The following is an 18,772-nucleotide window of genomic DNA, read 5'->3' on the forward strand; positions in this document are numbered from 1 at the left end:
TTTGGAACAACTCTGCAAGACTGCTTTATTTTCTGTTTATGTTAATTAAAATCATCTTACCTGCACATCCTCCTCCTGGTTCTTGCATCTTGGGGACACACAAACTGCAGCCATGCGAGTTCCTAACAGTATGAAGACTATACACTATACCTCACTGTCTGACGCCTTAAAGGCCTACTGAAGGCCTACTGAAACCCACTACAACCGACCACGCAGTCTGATAGTTTAAATATCAATGATGAAATCTTAACATTGCAACACATGCCAATACGGCCAAATTAGATTAGTAAAGTGCAATTTTAAATTTCCCGCGAAATATCCTGCTGAAAATGTCTCGGTATGATGACGTTTGCGCGTGACGTCACGGATTGTAGCGGACATTTTGGGACACCATTGTGGCCAGCTATTAAGTCGTCTGTTTTCATCGCAAAATTCCACAGTATTCTGGACATTTGTGTTGGTGAATCTTTTGCAATTTGTTTAATGAACAATGGAGATAGCAAAGAAGAAAGCTGTAGGTGGGAAGCGGTGTATTAGCGGCCGGCTGCAGCAACACAAACATGTAGCGGCTACGTCGTAGCCGGTGTTTCATTGTTTACATTCCCGAACGATGACAGTCAAGCTTTACCATTGGCCTGGGACAACAGAGACTCTTACCAGGAGGACTTTGAGTTGGATATGCATGCTTGTGGAGATGGGACAACAGAGACTCTTACCAGGAGGACTTTGAGTTGGATACGCACTACCGTGAGTACGCAGCTGCGGCTTCCAAACATTTGATCGCTTGCCCGTACGTGCGTGCCGCTATGTGCATGTCACGTACGTAACTTTGGGGAAATATATGTGCTGTATGAACTTTGCGGAGGTGAACGGTACTTTGGGCTGTGGGATTGAGTGTGTTGTGCGGGTGTTTGATTTGTATTGGCGGGTTATATGGACGGGAGGGGGGAGGTGTTTGTTATGTGGGATTAATTTGTGGCATATTAAATATAAGCCTGGTTGTGTTGTGGCTAATAGAGTATATATATGTCTTGTGTTTATTTACTGTTTTAGTCATTCCCCGCTGAATATCAGGTCCCACCCGCCTCTCACAGCATCTTCCCTATCTGAATCGCTTCCACTGCCCTAAGTCCTTCACTCTCACTTTCCTCATCCACAAATCTTTCATCTTCGCTCAAATTAATGGGGAAATCGTCGCTTTCTCGGTCCGAATCGCTCTCGCTGCTTGTGGCCATGATTGTAAACAATGTGCAGATGCGAGGAGCTCCACAACCTGCGACGTCACGCTACTTCCGGTACAGACAAGGCTTTTTTATCAGCGACCAAAAGTTGCAAACTTTATCGTCGATGTTCTCTACTAAATCCTTTCAGCAAAAATATGGCAATATCGCGAAATGATCAAGTATGACACATAGAATGGATCTGCTATCCCCGTTTAAATAAGAAAATCTAATTTCAGTAGGCCTTTAAGAGTCGTGCCGGACAATGAGCTGGCAACTTTTAGCTAGTTGGCAAGTGCTCTCAACCCCAAATCTGTGGACCCTGGTTCGACATGCTTAATTTTGACGCATTGACCGTGACCAAGTTTTCTAGTGAAGTTAATTAATTAACACATATTTTGTTGTACATATGGTGAATGTTTATATTCAACTTGGAGAAAGCGAACCACCAGGTTCAAGTAAATATTGGTTGAGCCCATAAAAAATTAAGGAGCCTTAGTTGGACATTCGCATGTGGACTGGGTTAACTCTCTAAAGAGAAGAGGCAATAAATTCAGACTTTGGAAGAGACTCCATGTCTATCTTCACGTCATAATTTAAGTTACAACATATAGAGGTTGTTTTCCGGTCACTGAACATCTCCTTACATGGTCAAGTTGTACTCTCCTGAATTAACACACACCCTGACAAAAAAAAAAGGAATATAAGACTGCTCGCCGTCTGTTCGCTGTTGCGAAAAAGGCTAAGTATCGCTCTATCTGTGTGCTTTTAATTGTTCTACAGCTTTCTTTATCACTTCTCAAACATATTTAGTGGTACTATTTAACTTGCAAATCACCCGATCTCTGTCCCACCACCCTTTCCTCAGCTAGCTAGCTGCTAAGCTAGCGCGGAGAAAGGCAGCGCCGGTCAGAAGGTAAGTAGGAAGCTACTCCCGCAGACTGCGACCACTTCCCTGAGGACAGCAGGAACTTCACTCGGTGACAGAAAACACTGTGAGTAATGGCTTCCTGCGCGTCTTGCACCATACTCACGGAGAGGTTGGCTCTGCTAGAGGGCCGTGTCCGCCAGTTAGAGCAGAGTAATGTCGTAACTTTAGATGTTGCGGACACATCTGCTAGCGTTAGCTGTAGCGAGCTAACTAGCCCAGCTTGTAGCAGTCCTAAGCGGCCTACAAGCTACGGTGTACCGGTTGAGACGCATAATAGATTTAGCTCTTTAGCTAGCCCTACACCCCAGTCTACCGGGCACCACACCTTAGTCATAGGGGACTCCATCACCCGAAACATAAAGCTTAGCAAACCAGCCACAGTAAAGTGTATCCCCGGGGCCAGAGCACCTGACATTGAAGCTAATCTTAGGGAGCTAACTCGCAACAGGCCTAGTAAACACGTACGACAGGCTAATCGCACCACTAATTATGCGAATATAGTTGTACACGTTGGCTCCAATGACACTAGAATGAGACAGTCAGAGATTACAAAGAGAAACATAGCCAGGACTTGTGATCTCGCCAGAAAGATGTCCAGGCATCGAGTAATTGTCTCTGGCCCCCTGCCTGCGAGAGGCAATGATGAGAGATATAGCAGATTAGTCTCGCTTAACAAGTGGTTGGCTAGCTACTGTAGGCAACAGGGACTAACGTTTATTGATAACTAGCCCTCTTTCTGGGGCAAACCAGGCTTGCTGATGAGAGACGGCCTTCACCCTAACCAGGAAGGCGCCATCATCCTGTCTAGAAACATAGGCTACTATTTAAGTCTCACTTGACTGACTACACTAGAGCAAGCCCGGTCACAGGCAATTACAATGTCTGTTAGTCCGGGTGAGGAGTCAGTTAAGCTAGAACTAGCCAGCGCCAGGCTGGATAATCCATGTACGCATAGCAATTCTCTTAGAATAATACACAATTCACATAATGTTTTTTCTGTTGTGTCTGTGTCAGAGGTGGACATGCATTCTACTGAGGTGGCAAATTATGATATGTCCAGTCTATTGCAGCACCAAGCAAACAATCGGAAAATTCCCGTCATATCAATTCCTAGATATGGTCGAAACTATTTAAAGTGCACTACGCATAATAAACGCAACATTGTTAATATTGCCACTACGGATAATCTTAACAAAAACTCGTCAAAACAGCCCAATACCTATAATATGGGCTTTTTAAACATAAGATCATTGTCTCCCAAGGCGTTATTAGTTAATGAGGTCATTAGAGACAACAATCTTAACGTCATTGGTCTTAGCGAAACCTGGCTCAAACCAGACAAATTTTTTGCGCTCAATGAGGCATCTCCTCCTAACTATACGAATGCGCATGTTGCCCATCTTCTTAAAAGGGGAGGGGGTGTCGCACTAATATACAATGAAAATTTCAACCTTACCCCTAACCTAAATAATAAATATAAATCGTTTGAGGTGCTTACTATGAGGTCTGTCACACCGCTACCTCTCGACCTGGCTGTTATCTACCGCCCCCCTGGGCCCTATTCGGACTTTATCAGTGAATTCTCAGAGTTCGTTGCTGATCTAGTGACGCACGCCGACAATATAATCATAATGGGGGACTTTAATATCCATATGAATACCCCATCGGACCCTCAGTGCGTGGCGCTCCAAACCATAATTGATAGCTGTGGTCTTACACAAATAATACATGAACCCACGCATCGCAACGGTAATACAATAGATCTAGTGCTTGTCAGGGGTGTCACCACCTCCAAAGTTATGATACTTCCATATACTAAAGTAATGTCCGATCATTACCTTATAAAATTTGAAGTTTTGACTCATTGTCAACAAGCTAATAATAATAATAACTGCTATAGCGGCCGCAACATTAATGCTGCCACAACGATGACTCTTGCTGACCTACTGCCTTCGGTAATGGCACCATTCCCAAATTATGTCGGCTCTATTGATAACCTCACTAACAACTTTGACGATGCCTTGCGCGAAATTATTGATAGTATAGCACCGCTAAAGCAAAAAAGGGCCCCTAAAAGGCGCACCCCATGGTTTGCAGAAGAAATTAGAGCTCATAAATTATCATGTAGAAAACTGGAACGCAAATGGCGCGCGACTAAACTTGAGGTTTTCCATCAAGCATGGAGTGATAGTTTAATAACTTATAAACGCATGCTTACCTTAGCTAAAGCTAAATACTACTCAATGAAATTAAACAATGTATGTCCGCTAACTTTTTGCAACTCAACGCTAAGAAAACGGAAATGCTGATTATCGGTCCTGCTAGACACCAACATCTATTTAATAATACCACCTTAACATTTGACAACCAAACAATTACACAAGGCGACTCGGTAAAGAATCTGGGTATTATCTTCGACCCAACTCTCTCGTTTGAGTCACACATTAAGAGTGTTACTAAAACGGCCTTCTTTCATCTCCGTAATATCGCTAAAATTCGTTCCATCTTGTCCACTAGCGACGCTGAGATCATTATTCATGCGTTCGTGACGTCTTGTCTCGATTACTGTAACGTATTATTTTCGGGTCTCCCTATGTCTAGCATTAAAAGATTACAGTTGGTACAAAATGCGGCTGCAAGGCTTTTGACAAAAACAAGAAAGTTTGATCATATTACGCCTATACTGGCTCACCTGCACTGGCTTCCTGTGCACTTAAGATGCGACTTTAAGGTTTTACTACTTACGTATAAAATACTACACGGTTTAGCTCCAGCCTATCTCGCCGATTGTATTGTACCATATGTCCCGGCAAGAAATCTGCGTTTAAAGAACTCCGGCTTATTAGTGATTCCCAGAGCCAAAAAAAAGTCTGCGGGCTATAGAGCGTTTTCTATTCGGGCTCCAGTACTCTGGAATGCCCTCCCGGTAACAGTTAGAGATGCTACCTCAGTAGAAGCATTTAAGTCCCATCTTAAAACTCATTTGTATAATCTAGCCTTTAAATAGACCCCCCTTTTTTTAGACCAGTTGATCTGCCGTTTCTTTTCTTCTCTCCTCTTCTCCCCTGTCCCTTGCGAGGGGGAGTTGCATAGGTCCGGTGGCCATGGATGAAGTGCTGGCTGTCCAGAGTCGGGACCCCGGGTGGACCACTAGCCTGTGCATCGGTTGGGGACATCTCTGCGCTGCTGACCCGTCTCCGCTCGGGATGGTTTCCTGTTGGCCCCGCTGTGGACTGGACTCCCGCTGATGTGTTGGATCCACTGTGGACTGGACTTTCACAATATTATGTCAGACCCACTCGACATCCATTGCTTTCGGTCTCCCCTAGAAGGGGGGGGTTACCCACATATGCGGTCCTCTTCAAGGTTTCTCATAGTCATTCACTGACGTCCCACTGGGGTGAGTTTTTCCTTGCCCGTATGTGGGCTCTGTACCGAGGATGTCGTTGTGGCTTGTACAGCCCTTTGAGACACTTGTGATTTAGGGCTATATAAATAAACATTGGTTGATTGATTGATTGAAGACAAGTTAGGAGAGACACATTTTCTTGACCTGACCTCCTCCAGGAAATGCAGTCCTGTATAAGGACACTCGCTTGTAATAAAGCAACTTTTAGTCCAGTAAGGCGTCTCTGACGTGTCTTTTGATCCAGCCACGCTGCCGTGTTGCCCTTCTGGCCGGACGAGGAAGACAAGACCAGAAATACACATCACTAGCTAGCCTCTCGAGGCCAGGGTTCAGGAAGTCAAAAGACGAGGGAACATTAACGCTGTACTAACATAATCCTGCAAATTAGCAGAAAGCTGTGCTGGTGCACACAAACGTGTCTCTCTCCTGGCGATACAGGCCAGTGATGGACATGAATCAATACAACACTCATGGTATCGTGTTTCGCGGCAGCTGAGTACGCCATCCATCACGCCGACTCCTCCTCTCTCCTGTGCAGTTTTATCTCACCTGCAGACTGAGTAGGTAGACAATGCATTCAAAGAGAAGTGTGTGTGTGTGTGTGTGTGTGTGTGTGTGTGTGTGTGTGTGTGTGTGTGTGTGTGTGTGTGTTCTTGTATTTATACCCTTCTTGAGACATCAACAAGGAAAAGTACCTTCCATATGAGGACCGGTGAACAAGTTAGGACATAAATCATGGTCCCAATACGGAAAACCGTTGCATCTAATAGAGAATGTCTCATTTGCACTACTGGTGGTGAAATCTATCAAAATTAGGGTGGTTCCAAAAAGGAGGGATTTTTCAAATTGACTGTGTGTCACTTTTAAACATGCTCCCCCTCTGGTCAACATATGAAATAACAAGTGTGTGTGAAAATTTGAAGTGCTCCCCCTCTGTTCAACATATGAAATAACAAGTGTGTGTACGAAATTGAAATGCGCCCCCTCTGGCTAAAATTAATTAAAACAAATAAAAAAATATGTATATAGAGACATACTGTAGTAACTTGAAGTAAATAATGAAGATTAAAAAACAATTACAAACAAAAAATTAACTAAAAGCAGTCTTTTTCTCAAAATGTGTCAACTTTGTTCTTATAAAATTGGGAACAATTTCTCATATTTTTTCTGTTTCTGTAATATTGCAATATTTTCTCGTAAAATTATTACTTTTTTATGTAAAATTATTACTTTTTAATGCAAAATGGTGACATTTGTCATATACAATTCTGACTTTTATCACAATATTGCCAATGTTTTTGTTTTTCTAAAATAGTGACATTTTCTGAGTAAAATGATGACTTTTGTCATTGTTTTGCCAAGTAAAATTCCGACTATAATTATAATATTGACAACATTTTTAAGTTTTCTTATAAAATTGTGACTTTTGTCAAGTAAAATTACGACTCTTTTCATAAATTGCCAACATTTTCAAGCTCTTCTTGTAAAATTGCCACTGTTATTGAGTAAAATTCCAACTTTTATCGTAATATTGCACAAGTGTTCAGTTTTCCCTGTAAAATGTTGACCTGTGTTGAGTAAAATTATGACTTTTATTATAACACTGCCAAAATTCTAAGTTTTTCTTGTGAAATTGTGACTTTTTTTCTTGTGAAATTCCCGACACAGTTTTCACAACAAGCTTTTTTATATTTGCATACTATGTATATACTATTAATGTTGTAAATACAAATCTTTATATATCTGGAAAGGGTGGTCTTAAAGAGGTAGGCATTTTTCGGAGGCCTCAAGAAGGTAACAAATACAAGAATGTGTGTGTGTGTGTGTTTGTGTGTGGGTGGGTGTGCTACGAGCGACAGAAGAAAACGGCAAGCAGGTAGATAGAGTTAATTCCTTGGAGGGTTTTGAATGAATGCTGACTGCAGGAAATGAAATGCTTGTGAAAGTTATACTCTGGTGAGAAGCTTGCTCTGGGCCGTCATGCACACACACACACACATACAGACACGCACACACACGCGCACACACCAAACACCTCATATTTAAGTACAGATGCATCGTCGCTTCTCCTAGACCTCACACATAAAGAGATCTCCAGAATCGTGTATCTTTTCTCTTCCTATTTCACTGAAGGCACATTGAGATGAAACTTTCCCCCAAAAAAGCTTTCATCGTGTGTGTGTGTGCGTGGGTGTGCATGTGTGTGTGCGTGCGTGTGTTTGTGTTTGAAAACAGACCTTCTCGGTGACTTCGTGTTACTAGACTTGTGTTTCTGACCCTTCTGGCCTCTTCAAAGAATATGTGACATCTGAAGAAGCATCTTCTCGGTGCTACTTTAATGATAAAGGTCTTGGCAGGAGTCTTTGGTCTGGAGAAACTTTCTTGGAAAGACACACCCAAACATACACACACACACACCAAACTCTAGTGTCTATTTTCTAAGTGTCTAATATCTGTGTTGGGTCTTTTGTTTTACAGGTGTTGCTCCTACTTCAACCCTAAATATATGTGCCAACTTATTATGAATACAGTAGGACCTCAAACTTATGAGCTGGTTCAGTTGGTTCTGTGACTCAAAACGCTTGCAGTATATCAGATTAGTGTTGCCCATTTAAATGAATTGAAATCCATTTAACCGGTGCTTGACCCTGCCAAAACAGCACAATTTAAACATGCCTTTTAAGAGGAAAAACTAACTTTTAGATATCAAATATCTCAGTAATACAGTACCGTATTTTTTGGACTATAAGGTGCACTTAAAATCCTTTAATTTTCTCTAAAATCGACAGTGTGCCTTATAACCCGGTGCGGCTAATGTACGGAATAATTCCGGTTGGTGATATCCTTTACACACTGATGTGTTGCTTACCGACCTCGAAGCTATTTTATTTGGTACCTGGTGTAATGATAAGTGTGATCAGTAGACTGCATAGACTGCAATATGATGGCAGTCACACATAAGAGATGGGTGTGGACTGCAAAATGACTCAAGTAAACAACACCAACATTTTATATGATCCATTGAAAATATAGAACATTACACACGGCACTCAAAGAGTTTTAGTACGACTTTGGTAAGCTATGAAGCTGCACCGCTTGATGGATTGTACTGTGCTTCAACATACGAGTATTATTATGGTGTGTTTATAAGTTAAGACATATTATCTGGCGTTTTGTTTCACAATATTATACAAAAGCAACTTTTCTTACCGTCTGGTACCTGCTGATCTGTATTTGGGATCTGCATAAGTCCTGAAAATGTGCGCGCTACCGCCTGTGTAGTCCGTGCCAATGCTGTAGTCGATAAGCTTCTTCTTTTTATCTATCTTCTTGTTATGGGACATTCATCCCCCGCTGTTCCATCCATTTTCTACCGCTTATTCCCTTCGGGGTCGCGGGGGCGCTGGAGCCTATCTCAGCTACAATCGGGCGGAAGGCGGGGTACACCCTGGACAAGTCGCCACCTCATCACAGATAGACAGACAACATTCACACTCACACACTGTTACCATTTCTAATATAAAGTAGTGTAAAGTTCAGTCAGAAGGCGGCTTGAAGATAATATGTAAAACATAATATATGCAACATTTTGACCAAAGAACCACCATTACATGTTATGTACACCACAAGGACCGAAAAAATAAATAATAATATGACCCCCTTTAATGCGCTCTGTAATCCGGTGCAACTTTTGTCTGAAAATACACGTGCTCATCGGCAGTGCGCCTTATAATCCGGTACACCCTATTGTCCGGAAAATACGGTATATGAACTTTTAGCTGTCATGACCTGTCAATTGGGTCATGTCTTGTTTGGAGTTTGTTGGTGTATTCCAATTTTTGGTGTTTTAGTTCCTGTCAAGTGCTCCTATTTTGGTTGTACTTTCTGTGTGTTAACCTGCAATGACCTAACTCCTGCCTCATGGCACTGGCTCCACACACCTATTTTCCATTGACAATCCTTGTCTATTTAAGTTGAGCCCCCTGCTAGAGTTTTTTTGGAACATTATTCTTTGTGGTCGCTTTCTCTGCTGCACGAGTGTACCAGGGAAGCGGAAAAGAAAAGGGGAGGAGAACAGCCCAAATTGTGAAAAATGTCAAAAATTATCCAAAATACCGGGAAGAGCCACAATGACCAAAATGTCAAAATTGCAACCAGGAATGACGCACAGGGAAGAGGGGAAGAAAAAGACAAAAACAGCCATAAATGTGAAAAATGCCCAATAACGTCAAAAATACCTTGAGTTCCATAGGTCAGGGGAATAACCCAAATTAGGAAAGTTTCACCCAGAAATGACGCACAGGGAAGTGGGGAAGCAAAGGGGGAAAAACTGCCCAAAATATGAAAAATGCCGAAAATTATCAAAAATACCTCCCTGTGTTTGAGTTCCATAAGTGAAGGGAAGAGCACAAGTGAGGAAACATTTCAAACATACACCCAGGAATGACGCACAGGGAAACGGGGAAGAAAAAGACAAAACCAGCCCAATATGTGAAAAATGTGCAATAAAGTCAAAAATACCTTCCGGAGTTTGAGTTCCATAAGTCATGGGAAGATTCCTAATTAGGAAAAATGTCGAAAATACAACCAGGAAAGGCGCACAGGGAAGCAGGGAAGCAAAGGGGGAAAAACATCCCAAAATGTGAAAAATGCCAGAAATGATCAAAAATACCTCCCCGGGATTGAGTTCCATAAGTGAGGGGTAGAGCACAAATTAGGAACATTTTCAAAAATTCACCCAGGAATGACGCACAGCGAAGCAGGGGAGAAAAAAACAAAACCAGCACAAAATTTGAAAAATTCGCAATAAAGTCAAAAATATCTCCCGGAGTTTGAGTTCCATAAGTCATGGGAAGAGCCCTAATTAGGAAAAATGTCAAAAATACACCCAGGAATGACGCACAGGGAAGCGGGGAAACAAAAGGGGAAAAACATCCCAAAATGTAAAAAAAATGCCGGAAATGATCAAAAATACCTCCCAGGGTTTGAGTTCCATAAGTCAAGGGAAGAGGCCTGATTAGGAAAAATGTCAAAAATACACCCAGGGATGACGCATAGGGAAGCAAAGGGGGAAAAACAGCTCAAAATGTGAAAATTGCCAAACATTATCAAAAATATCTCCCTGGGTTTGAGTTCCATAAGTGAGAGAAGAGCACAAATGAGGAAAAATTAAAAAAAATCACCCAGGAATGACGCACAGGGAAGCGGGGGAGAAAAATAAGAACCAGCCCAAAATTAGAAAAATGCGCAATAAAGTCAAAAATACCTCCCGGAGTTTGAGTTCCATAAGTCATGAGAAGAGCCCTAATTAGGAAAAATGTCAAAAATACACCCAGGAATGACGCACAGAAAAGCGGGGAAACAAAGGGGGAAAAACATCCCAATATGTGAAAAATGCCGGAAATGATCAAAAATACCTCCCGGGGTTTGAGTTCCATAAGTCAGGGGAAGAGGCTTAATTAGGAAAAATGTCAAAAAATACACCCAGGAATGACGCACAGGGAAGCGGGAATACAAAGGGGGAAAAACATCCCAAAATGTGAAAAATGCTGGAAATGATCAAAAATACCTCCCGGGATTTGAGTTCCATAAGTCAGGGGAGAGGCCTAATTAAGAAAAATGTCAAAAATTTACCCAGGGATGACACATAGGGAAGCAAAGGGGGAAAAACAGCCCAAAATGTGAAAAATGCCAAAAATCATCAAAAATACCTCCCCGGGTTTGAGTTCCATAAGTGAGGGGAAGAGCACAAATGAGGAAAAATTAAAAAAAATTCACCAAGGAATGATGCACAGGGAAGCGGGGGAGAAAAAGACAAAACCAGCACAAAATTTGAAAAATGCGCAATAAAGTCAAAAATACCTCCCGGAGTTTGAGTTCCATAAGTCATGGGAAGAGCCCTAATTAGGAAAAATGTCAAAAATACACTCAGGAATGACGCACAGGAAAGCGGGGAAACAAAGGGGGAAAAACATCCCAAAATGTGAAAAATGCCGGAAATTATCAAAAATACCTCCCGGGGTTTGAGTTCCATAAGTCAGGGGAAGAGGCCTAATTAGGAAAAATGTCAAAAAAAACACCCAGGGATGACGCATAGGGAAGCAAAGGGGGAAAAACTGCCCAAAATATGAAAAATGCCGAAAATTATCAAAAATACCTCCCTGTGTTTGAGTTCCATAAGTAAAGGGAAGAGCACAAATGAGGAAACATTTCAAACATACACCCAGGAATGACGCACAGGGAAACGGGTAAGAAAAAGACAAAACCAGCCCAATATGTGAAAAATGTGCAATAAAGTCAAAAATACCTCCCGGAGTTTAAATTCCATAAGTCATGGGAAGATCCCTAATTGGGAAAAATTTCGAAAATACAACCAGGAAAGGCGCACAGGGAAGCAGGGAAGCAAAGGGGGAAAAACATCCCAAAATGTGAAAAATGCCGGAAATGATCAAAAATACCTCCCCGGGATTGAGTTCCATAAGTGAGGGGAAGAGCACAAATGAGGAACATTTTCAAAAATTCACCCAGGAATGACGCACAGCGAAGCAGGGGAGAAAAAACCAAAACCAGCACAAAATTTGAAAAATTCGCAATAAAGTCAAAAATACCTCCCGGAGTTTGAGTTCCACAAGTCATGGGAAGAGCCCTAATTAGGAAAAATGTCAAAAATACACCCAGGAATGACGCACAGGGAAGCGGGGAAACAAAAGGGGAAAAACATCCCAAAATGTAAAAAAAATGCCGGAAATGATCAAAAATACCTCCCAGGGTTTGAGTTCCATAAGTCAGGGGAAGAGGCCTGATCAGGAAAAGTGTCAAAAATACACCCAGGGATGACGCATAGGGAAGGAAAGGGGGAAAAACAGCTCAAAATGTGAAAAATTATCAAAAATACCTCCCTGGGTTTGAGTTCCATAAGTGAGGGAAGAGCACAAATGAGGAAAAATTAAAAAAATTCACCCAGGAATGACGCACAGGGAAGCGGGGGAGAAAAATAAGAACCAGCCCAAAATTAGAAAAATGCGCAATAAAGTCAAAAATACCTCCCGGAGTTTGAGTTCCATAAGTCATGAGAAGAGCCCTAATTAGGAAAAATGTCAAAAATACACCCAGGAATGACGCACAGGAAAGCGGGGAAACAAAGGGGGAAAAACATCCCAAAATGTGAAAAATGCCGGAAATGATCAAAAATACCTCCCGGGGTTTGAGTTCCATAAGTCAGGGGAAGAGGCTTAATTAGGAAAAATGTCAAAAAATACACCCAGGAATGACGCACAGGGAAGCGGGAATACAAAGGGGGAAAAACATCCCAAAATGTGAAAAATGCTGGAAATGATCAAAAATACCTCCCGGGATTTGAGTTCCATAAGTCAGGGGAAGAGGCCTAATTAAGAAAAATGTCAAAAATTTACCCAGGGATGACACATAGGGAAGCAAAGGGGGGAAAACAGCCCAAAATGTGAAAAATGCCACAAATCATCAAAAATACCTCCCCGGGTTTGAGTTCCATAAGTGAGGGGAAGAGCACAAATGAGGAAAAATTAAAAACATTCACCCAGGAATGATGCACAGGGAAGCGTGGGAGAAAAAGACAAAACCAGCACAAAATTTGAAAAATGCGCAATAAAGTCAAAAATACCTCCCGGAGTATGAGTTCCATAAGTCATGGGAAGAGCCCTAATTAGGAAAAATGTCAAAAATACACCCAGGAATGACGCACAGGAAAGCGGGGAAAAAAAGGGGGAAAAACATCCCAAAATGTGAAAAATGCCGGAAATGATCAAAAATACCTCCCGGGGTTTGAGTTCCATAAGTCAGGGGAAGAGGCTTAATTAGGACAAATGTCAAAAAATACACCCAGGAATGACGCACAGGGAAGCGGGAATACAAAGGGGGAAAAACATCCCAAAATGTGAAAAATGCCGGAAATGATCAAAAATACCTGCCGTGATTTGAGTTCCATAAGTCAGGGGAAGAGGCCTAATTAGGAAAAATGTCAAAAATACACCCAGGGATGACGCATAGGGAAGCAAAGGGGGAAAAACAGCCCAAAATGTGAAAAATGCCAAAAAATTATCAAAAATACCTCGCCGGGTTTGAGTTCCATAAGTGAGGGGAAGAGCACAAATGAGGAACAATTTTAAAAATTCACCCAGGAATGAGGCACAGGGAAGCGGGGGAGAAAAAGACAAAACCAGCCCAAAATTTGAAAAATGTGCAATAAAGTCAAAAATACCTCCCGGAGTTTGAGTTCCATAAGTCATGGGAAGAGCCCTAATTAGGAAAAATTTCAAAAATACACCCAGGAATGACGCACAGAAAAGCGGGGAAACAAAGGGGGAAAAAACATCCCAAAATGTGAAAAATGCCGGAAATGATCAAAAATACCTCCCGGGGTTTGAGTTCCATAAGTCAGGGGAAGAGGCCTAATTAGGAAAAATGTCAAAAATACACCCAGGAATGACGCACAGGGAAGCGGGGAAACAAAGGGGGAAAAACAGCCCAAAATGTGAAAAATGCCAAAAATGATCAAAAATACCTCCCAGGGTTTGAGTTCCATAAGTGGAGGGAAGAGCACAAATGAGGAAAAATTTAAAAAATTCACCCAGGGATGACGCATAGGGAAACAAAGGGGGAAAAACAGCCCAAAATGTGAAAAATGCCAAAAATGATCAAAAATACCTCCCAGGGTTTGAGTTCCATAAGTGAGGGAAAGAGCACAAATGAGGAAACATTTCAAAAATACACCCAGGAATGACGCACAGGGAAACGGGGAAGAAAAAGATAAAACCAGCCCAAAATGTGATAAATGCGCAATATTGTCAAAAATACCTCCCCGAGTTTGAGTTCCATAAGTCAGCGGAAGAGCCCTAATTAGGAAAATTGTCAAAAATACACCAAGGAATGACCCACAGGGAAGCAAAGGGGGAAAAACAGCCCAAAATGTGAAAAATGCCAAAAATGATCAAAAATACCTCCCCAGGTTTGAGTTCCATAAGTGAGGGAAGAGCACAAATGAGGAAAAATTTCAAAAATTCACCCAGGAATGACGCACAGGGAAGCGGGGGAGAAAAATAAGAACCAGCCCAAAATTAGAAAAATGTGCAATAAAGTCAAAAATACCTTCCGGAGTTTGAGTTCCATAAGTCATGGGAAGAGCCGTAATTAGGAAAAATGTCAAAAATACACCCAGGAATGACGCACAGGGAAGCGGGGAAACAAAGGGGGAAAAAATCCCAAAATTTGAAAAATGCCGGAAATGATCAAAAATACCTCCCGGGGTTTGAGTTCCATAAGTCAGGGGAAGAGGCCTAATTAGAAAAAATTTCAAAAATACACCCAGGAATGACGCACAGGGAAGCGGGGAAACAAAGGGGGAAAAACAGCCCAAAATGTGAAAAATGCCGGAAATGATCAAAAATACCTCCCAGGGTTTGAGTTCCATAAGTCAGGGGAAGAGGTCTAATTAGAAAAAATGTCAAAAATACACCCAGGGATGATGCATAGGGAAGCAAAGGGGGAAAAACAGCCCAAAATGTGAAAAATGCCAAAAATGATCAAAAATACCTCCCCGGGTTTGAGTTCCATAAGTAAGGGGAAGAGTGTCGTAGAATTTCTGACCTTTTGACCTATATTTCTTGTCTATTAAGAATATCCGCTCATTTTCAATTCTCTTCTATTTTGTGCCATTGAATGGACCAGTTGTGGGACAAAGGTGACTATGGAGTTATGCCAACCTGTCTACAGAATGTTTAGATTTTCCAAATATGACTAAGAGATAGGAGGTGGTTTTGGAACAGACAAACCAAAACAAAACAATCATGACGCACTAGATAAAAACAGTGACGCACGAGATAAAAAACAGTGACGCACGAAAGACATATAAAGAATGGCAGAAGACCGGGACTAGGAAGTGATTTTGGCTTGTGTGTGTCTTGTTTACTCCGGAGTAACATGTGGTCTTTCTGCACGGCCAACTCAATTCAACCTGCATTTCTGATAATGGGTAAATAAAATTGTTGTACTAAACTACTTTTGTTGCCTGCTTAAGCTTCGGACAATCCACTACACAAATTGGCGTCACGAACAGGATGGCCCAGAAGCTACAGGTCGACAGCCGCTCCCGCTCTCTCTGTCAGGCAGACAGTGTGTTGCACGCGCGCATCACAAGGTAAGCAGTTTGCTTTAAAGTGTAAACATTTTCTGCCTGGAGAGAGCCGGATCGATAAGACTAATTGCTGAATCTGTTTTTGATAAAAGATAGGTTTAGTCAGGTTCTCCAAAAACAACCTGGAATGGGGTAAATTATGGTTGGATTGAGTTGTTTTATATGTGATCATTTGTCTGTGTGTTTGTTGAAAACTTGTGATTTCTTGTTTTTAGCTATAAGGGGATTGTTAATAGAATTTTGGTGGTTTGGAGTGTTTTTGAAGCATAGACGATGTGAGACAAAAAATTTCTTTTAACCTCTTCATCCTCTGTCGTTGTTGGCAGAGGATGCTTTTTTCTGCAAGTACATTAGGTTAGCCGGACTTGGACACAGCGAAATTTAAGGCAAGGTTTGCTAACTGGTGTGACATTTGGCCCACACAAATTTATGACGTCTATGAAGGTCCTACGTATCTGTCTATGTGGAAACTGCAGCCGGGTAAAAAGCCTGATATAAGGTGATCGTTCAGTGACTCCGGTAAAGGAGATCAACTGAGCCAAGTTGTCACGAATTTGGAAATTTGCTGCAGTATAGATGGATAGAGTTAAGGGCTCCATATGGTAGAGCCTTGGTGAAACTATATGGACTGACCAGACACGATGTACGGTAGGATTGGTGGGTGATTCCTATTGATTCTACAGCGCCTTAGGCCGATTATCCGTGTTGGTCAGGGAGGATAACGCAGGTGCTGCTCCAATGAAACGGGTTAATCGCCGTTGTATGAGCAATGATGGAACCTGGTTTTTGTGATATGAGACGGCCGATTCCACAAAAGCACGCGTGCATTAGTTGTTTATATTTGTCCGGACATGGGGTGGTATTGTAATTTATAAATGTGTGTGTATAATGATGAATGCTGAAATGTGTGTGTATTGAGTGAGTCAGTTTATGTTGGTACATTTAGATATATGCGTAATTTAATAACTTTTGTGTAGCACCTGGTTTCTTATCTGGTTTAATTCCCCCCCCCCCCCTCCCTCCCCCCCCCCTCTCGCAACCTCCCTTCACGCTTTTTATCACAGCCCCGCTATCTGTAAAAGTTGGGAAATTGTCCAAAATGTGTGTGCTTGTGAGAAAATAGACAAAGTTATGTACAGAAAACATATGAGTGAATGATCCATCCATATAATTAACTTCTTCCGCTTATCAAGAGGTTGGATCGCGGAGGCAGCAGCCTAAGCAGGGAAGCCCAGTACTCCCCCTCTTTGGCGCTGCGAGCGAATTCCAGTCATTTGAATTTGTTTTTAACTGTGCTGGTGATTGTGACTGTGCGATATTATAGTTGTAAGAAGGCATTGAAACTATAAATACGGAAAAAAGGCTCTCGCTAGCGCTCTCTGGTAAATTCTCTGTGTGTGAGTGCGTGTGTGACGCATATAAAAAAAAAGGAGTCTCAGCTGGGAGACATTTTGAGATAAGAGTGTGTCATTGTGACGAGGCTGTGTGAGTGACAGCTGCACGAAAACGTGGTTCGAAGAGGTGTGACACAGCTAGGTTAGCATTGAGCTAGGTTAGCATTGAGTTAGCATAGCATTGGATTAGTTTAGCATTGAGCTAGGTTTAAAGAAAACATAAATAAATAAATAAAAAACTATATATATATATATATATATATATATATATATATATATATATATATATATATATATATATATATATATATATATATATATATAGTGGACAGCTGTACTCAATCTGAAGAGAAGGCTGACAGGTTGGTTTTGATAATACGAAAAATAAAATATACTGTATATGAATAAATAAACATTTAAATATCAATACATACATTTGGACTGGGACATTGAAGCATTGTTGAATTCATTAGTCATTAATTATGTGTGTAATATACTGTATTGAACAGCCTTGTTGCTTATCTGATCCATCCAGTTCCTGTGTGGAAGTTGAGACAAACACACACGCACGCACATCATAGATTAGAACACATTGTAGCTTTGAATTAATAATGATATAGCAAACACATTAAATACAATTGAATTAAATTTAATAAAGGTAAAATGATTATTTAATTATATTGACATTTTAATTATTTCAAGAATAGTCACGATGAAGTAAAATTTTTATTTATATTCTAAAACTTCTAAAAAACATCTGTGCAAACTGTGAAACATGTGGTCTGAAGAAGTACAGATAAGAGTCGCCAACACTCAGCGCCTTAGTCAAAAAAAAACGTAGAGAAGCGTTAAACAAATTCTAATCAGAAGGAAGACAGACCAAAAAATGAGAACTTAAGTAAACGGACAGCAAGTAAACCAGAAATAATAATGTAAATAAATAACAAAGAAAGCAAATTTCTATGTGACATTGGTGCATGTAGAATTACATGTACAGAATAAAACAAAATGGAAACAACTGTCTGCAAGATAAGCATGACATCATGAATTGTGCTCGGGTTGACAATAGATAGATAGATGAACAGATAACACGTTATTGATTCCTTCAGGAGAGTTCCCTCAGGAAGAAGAAGTAAAAAGTAAACAGTAACTAATAAAGGTATGAATGGAAACAAAATAGAAAAATATTACAAGGAGAATAAAAATAGAACAGTAAAATAACGACCATGATATAAAAAATATTGCACTGTTATTGTTTTGCATTCCCTGTCATCCTAGCCCCCCCCAAAGAGGAGTTGTACAGTCTAATGATGTCAATCAATCAATGTTTATTTATATAGCCCTAAATCACAAGTGTCTCAAAGGGCTGTACAAGCCACAACGACATCCTCGGTACAGAGCCCACATACGGGCAAGGAAAAACTCACCCCAGTGGGACGTCGATGTGTGGGACAAAGGATTTTTTTTATAGTTTAAATCTGTAGTTCTCAAAGGAGGGTATGGTGTTTCCGCCCGGACAAAAAGGGGGGGTACCTGAGATTTTAAATATTTTAAAATAGCGACAATTCAAAATCCTTTATAAATATAATTATAGAAGAATATTTCTTCAACAAAATAAAAATTTAGATATAAGTTCACGAGCCCAGATGG

This window comes from Entelurus aequoreus, linkage group LG15, assembly GCF_033978785.1.
Source record: "Entelurus aequoreus isolate RoL-2023_Sb linkage group LG15, RoL_Eaeq_v1.1, whole genome shotgun sequence".
Lineage (NCBI taxonomy): Eukaryota > Metazoa > Chordata > Actinopteri > Syngnathiformes > Syngnathidae > Entelurus > Entelurus aequoreus.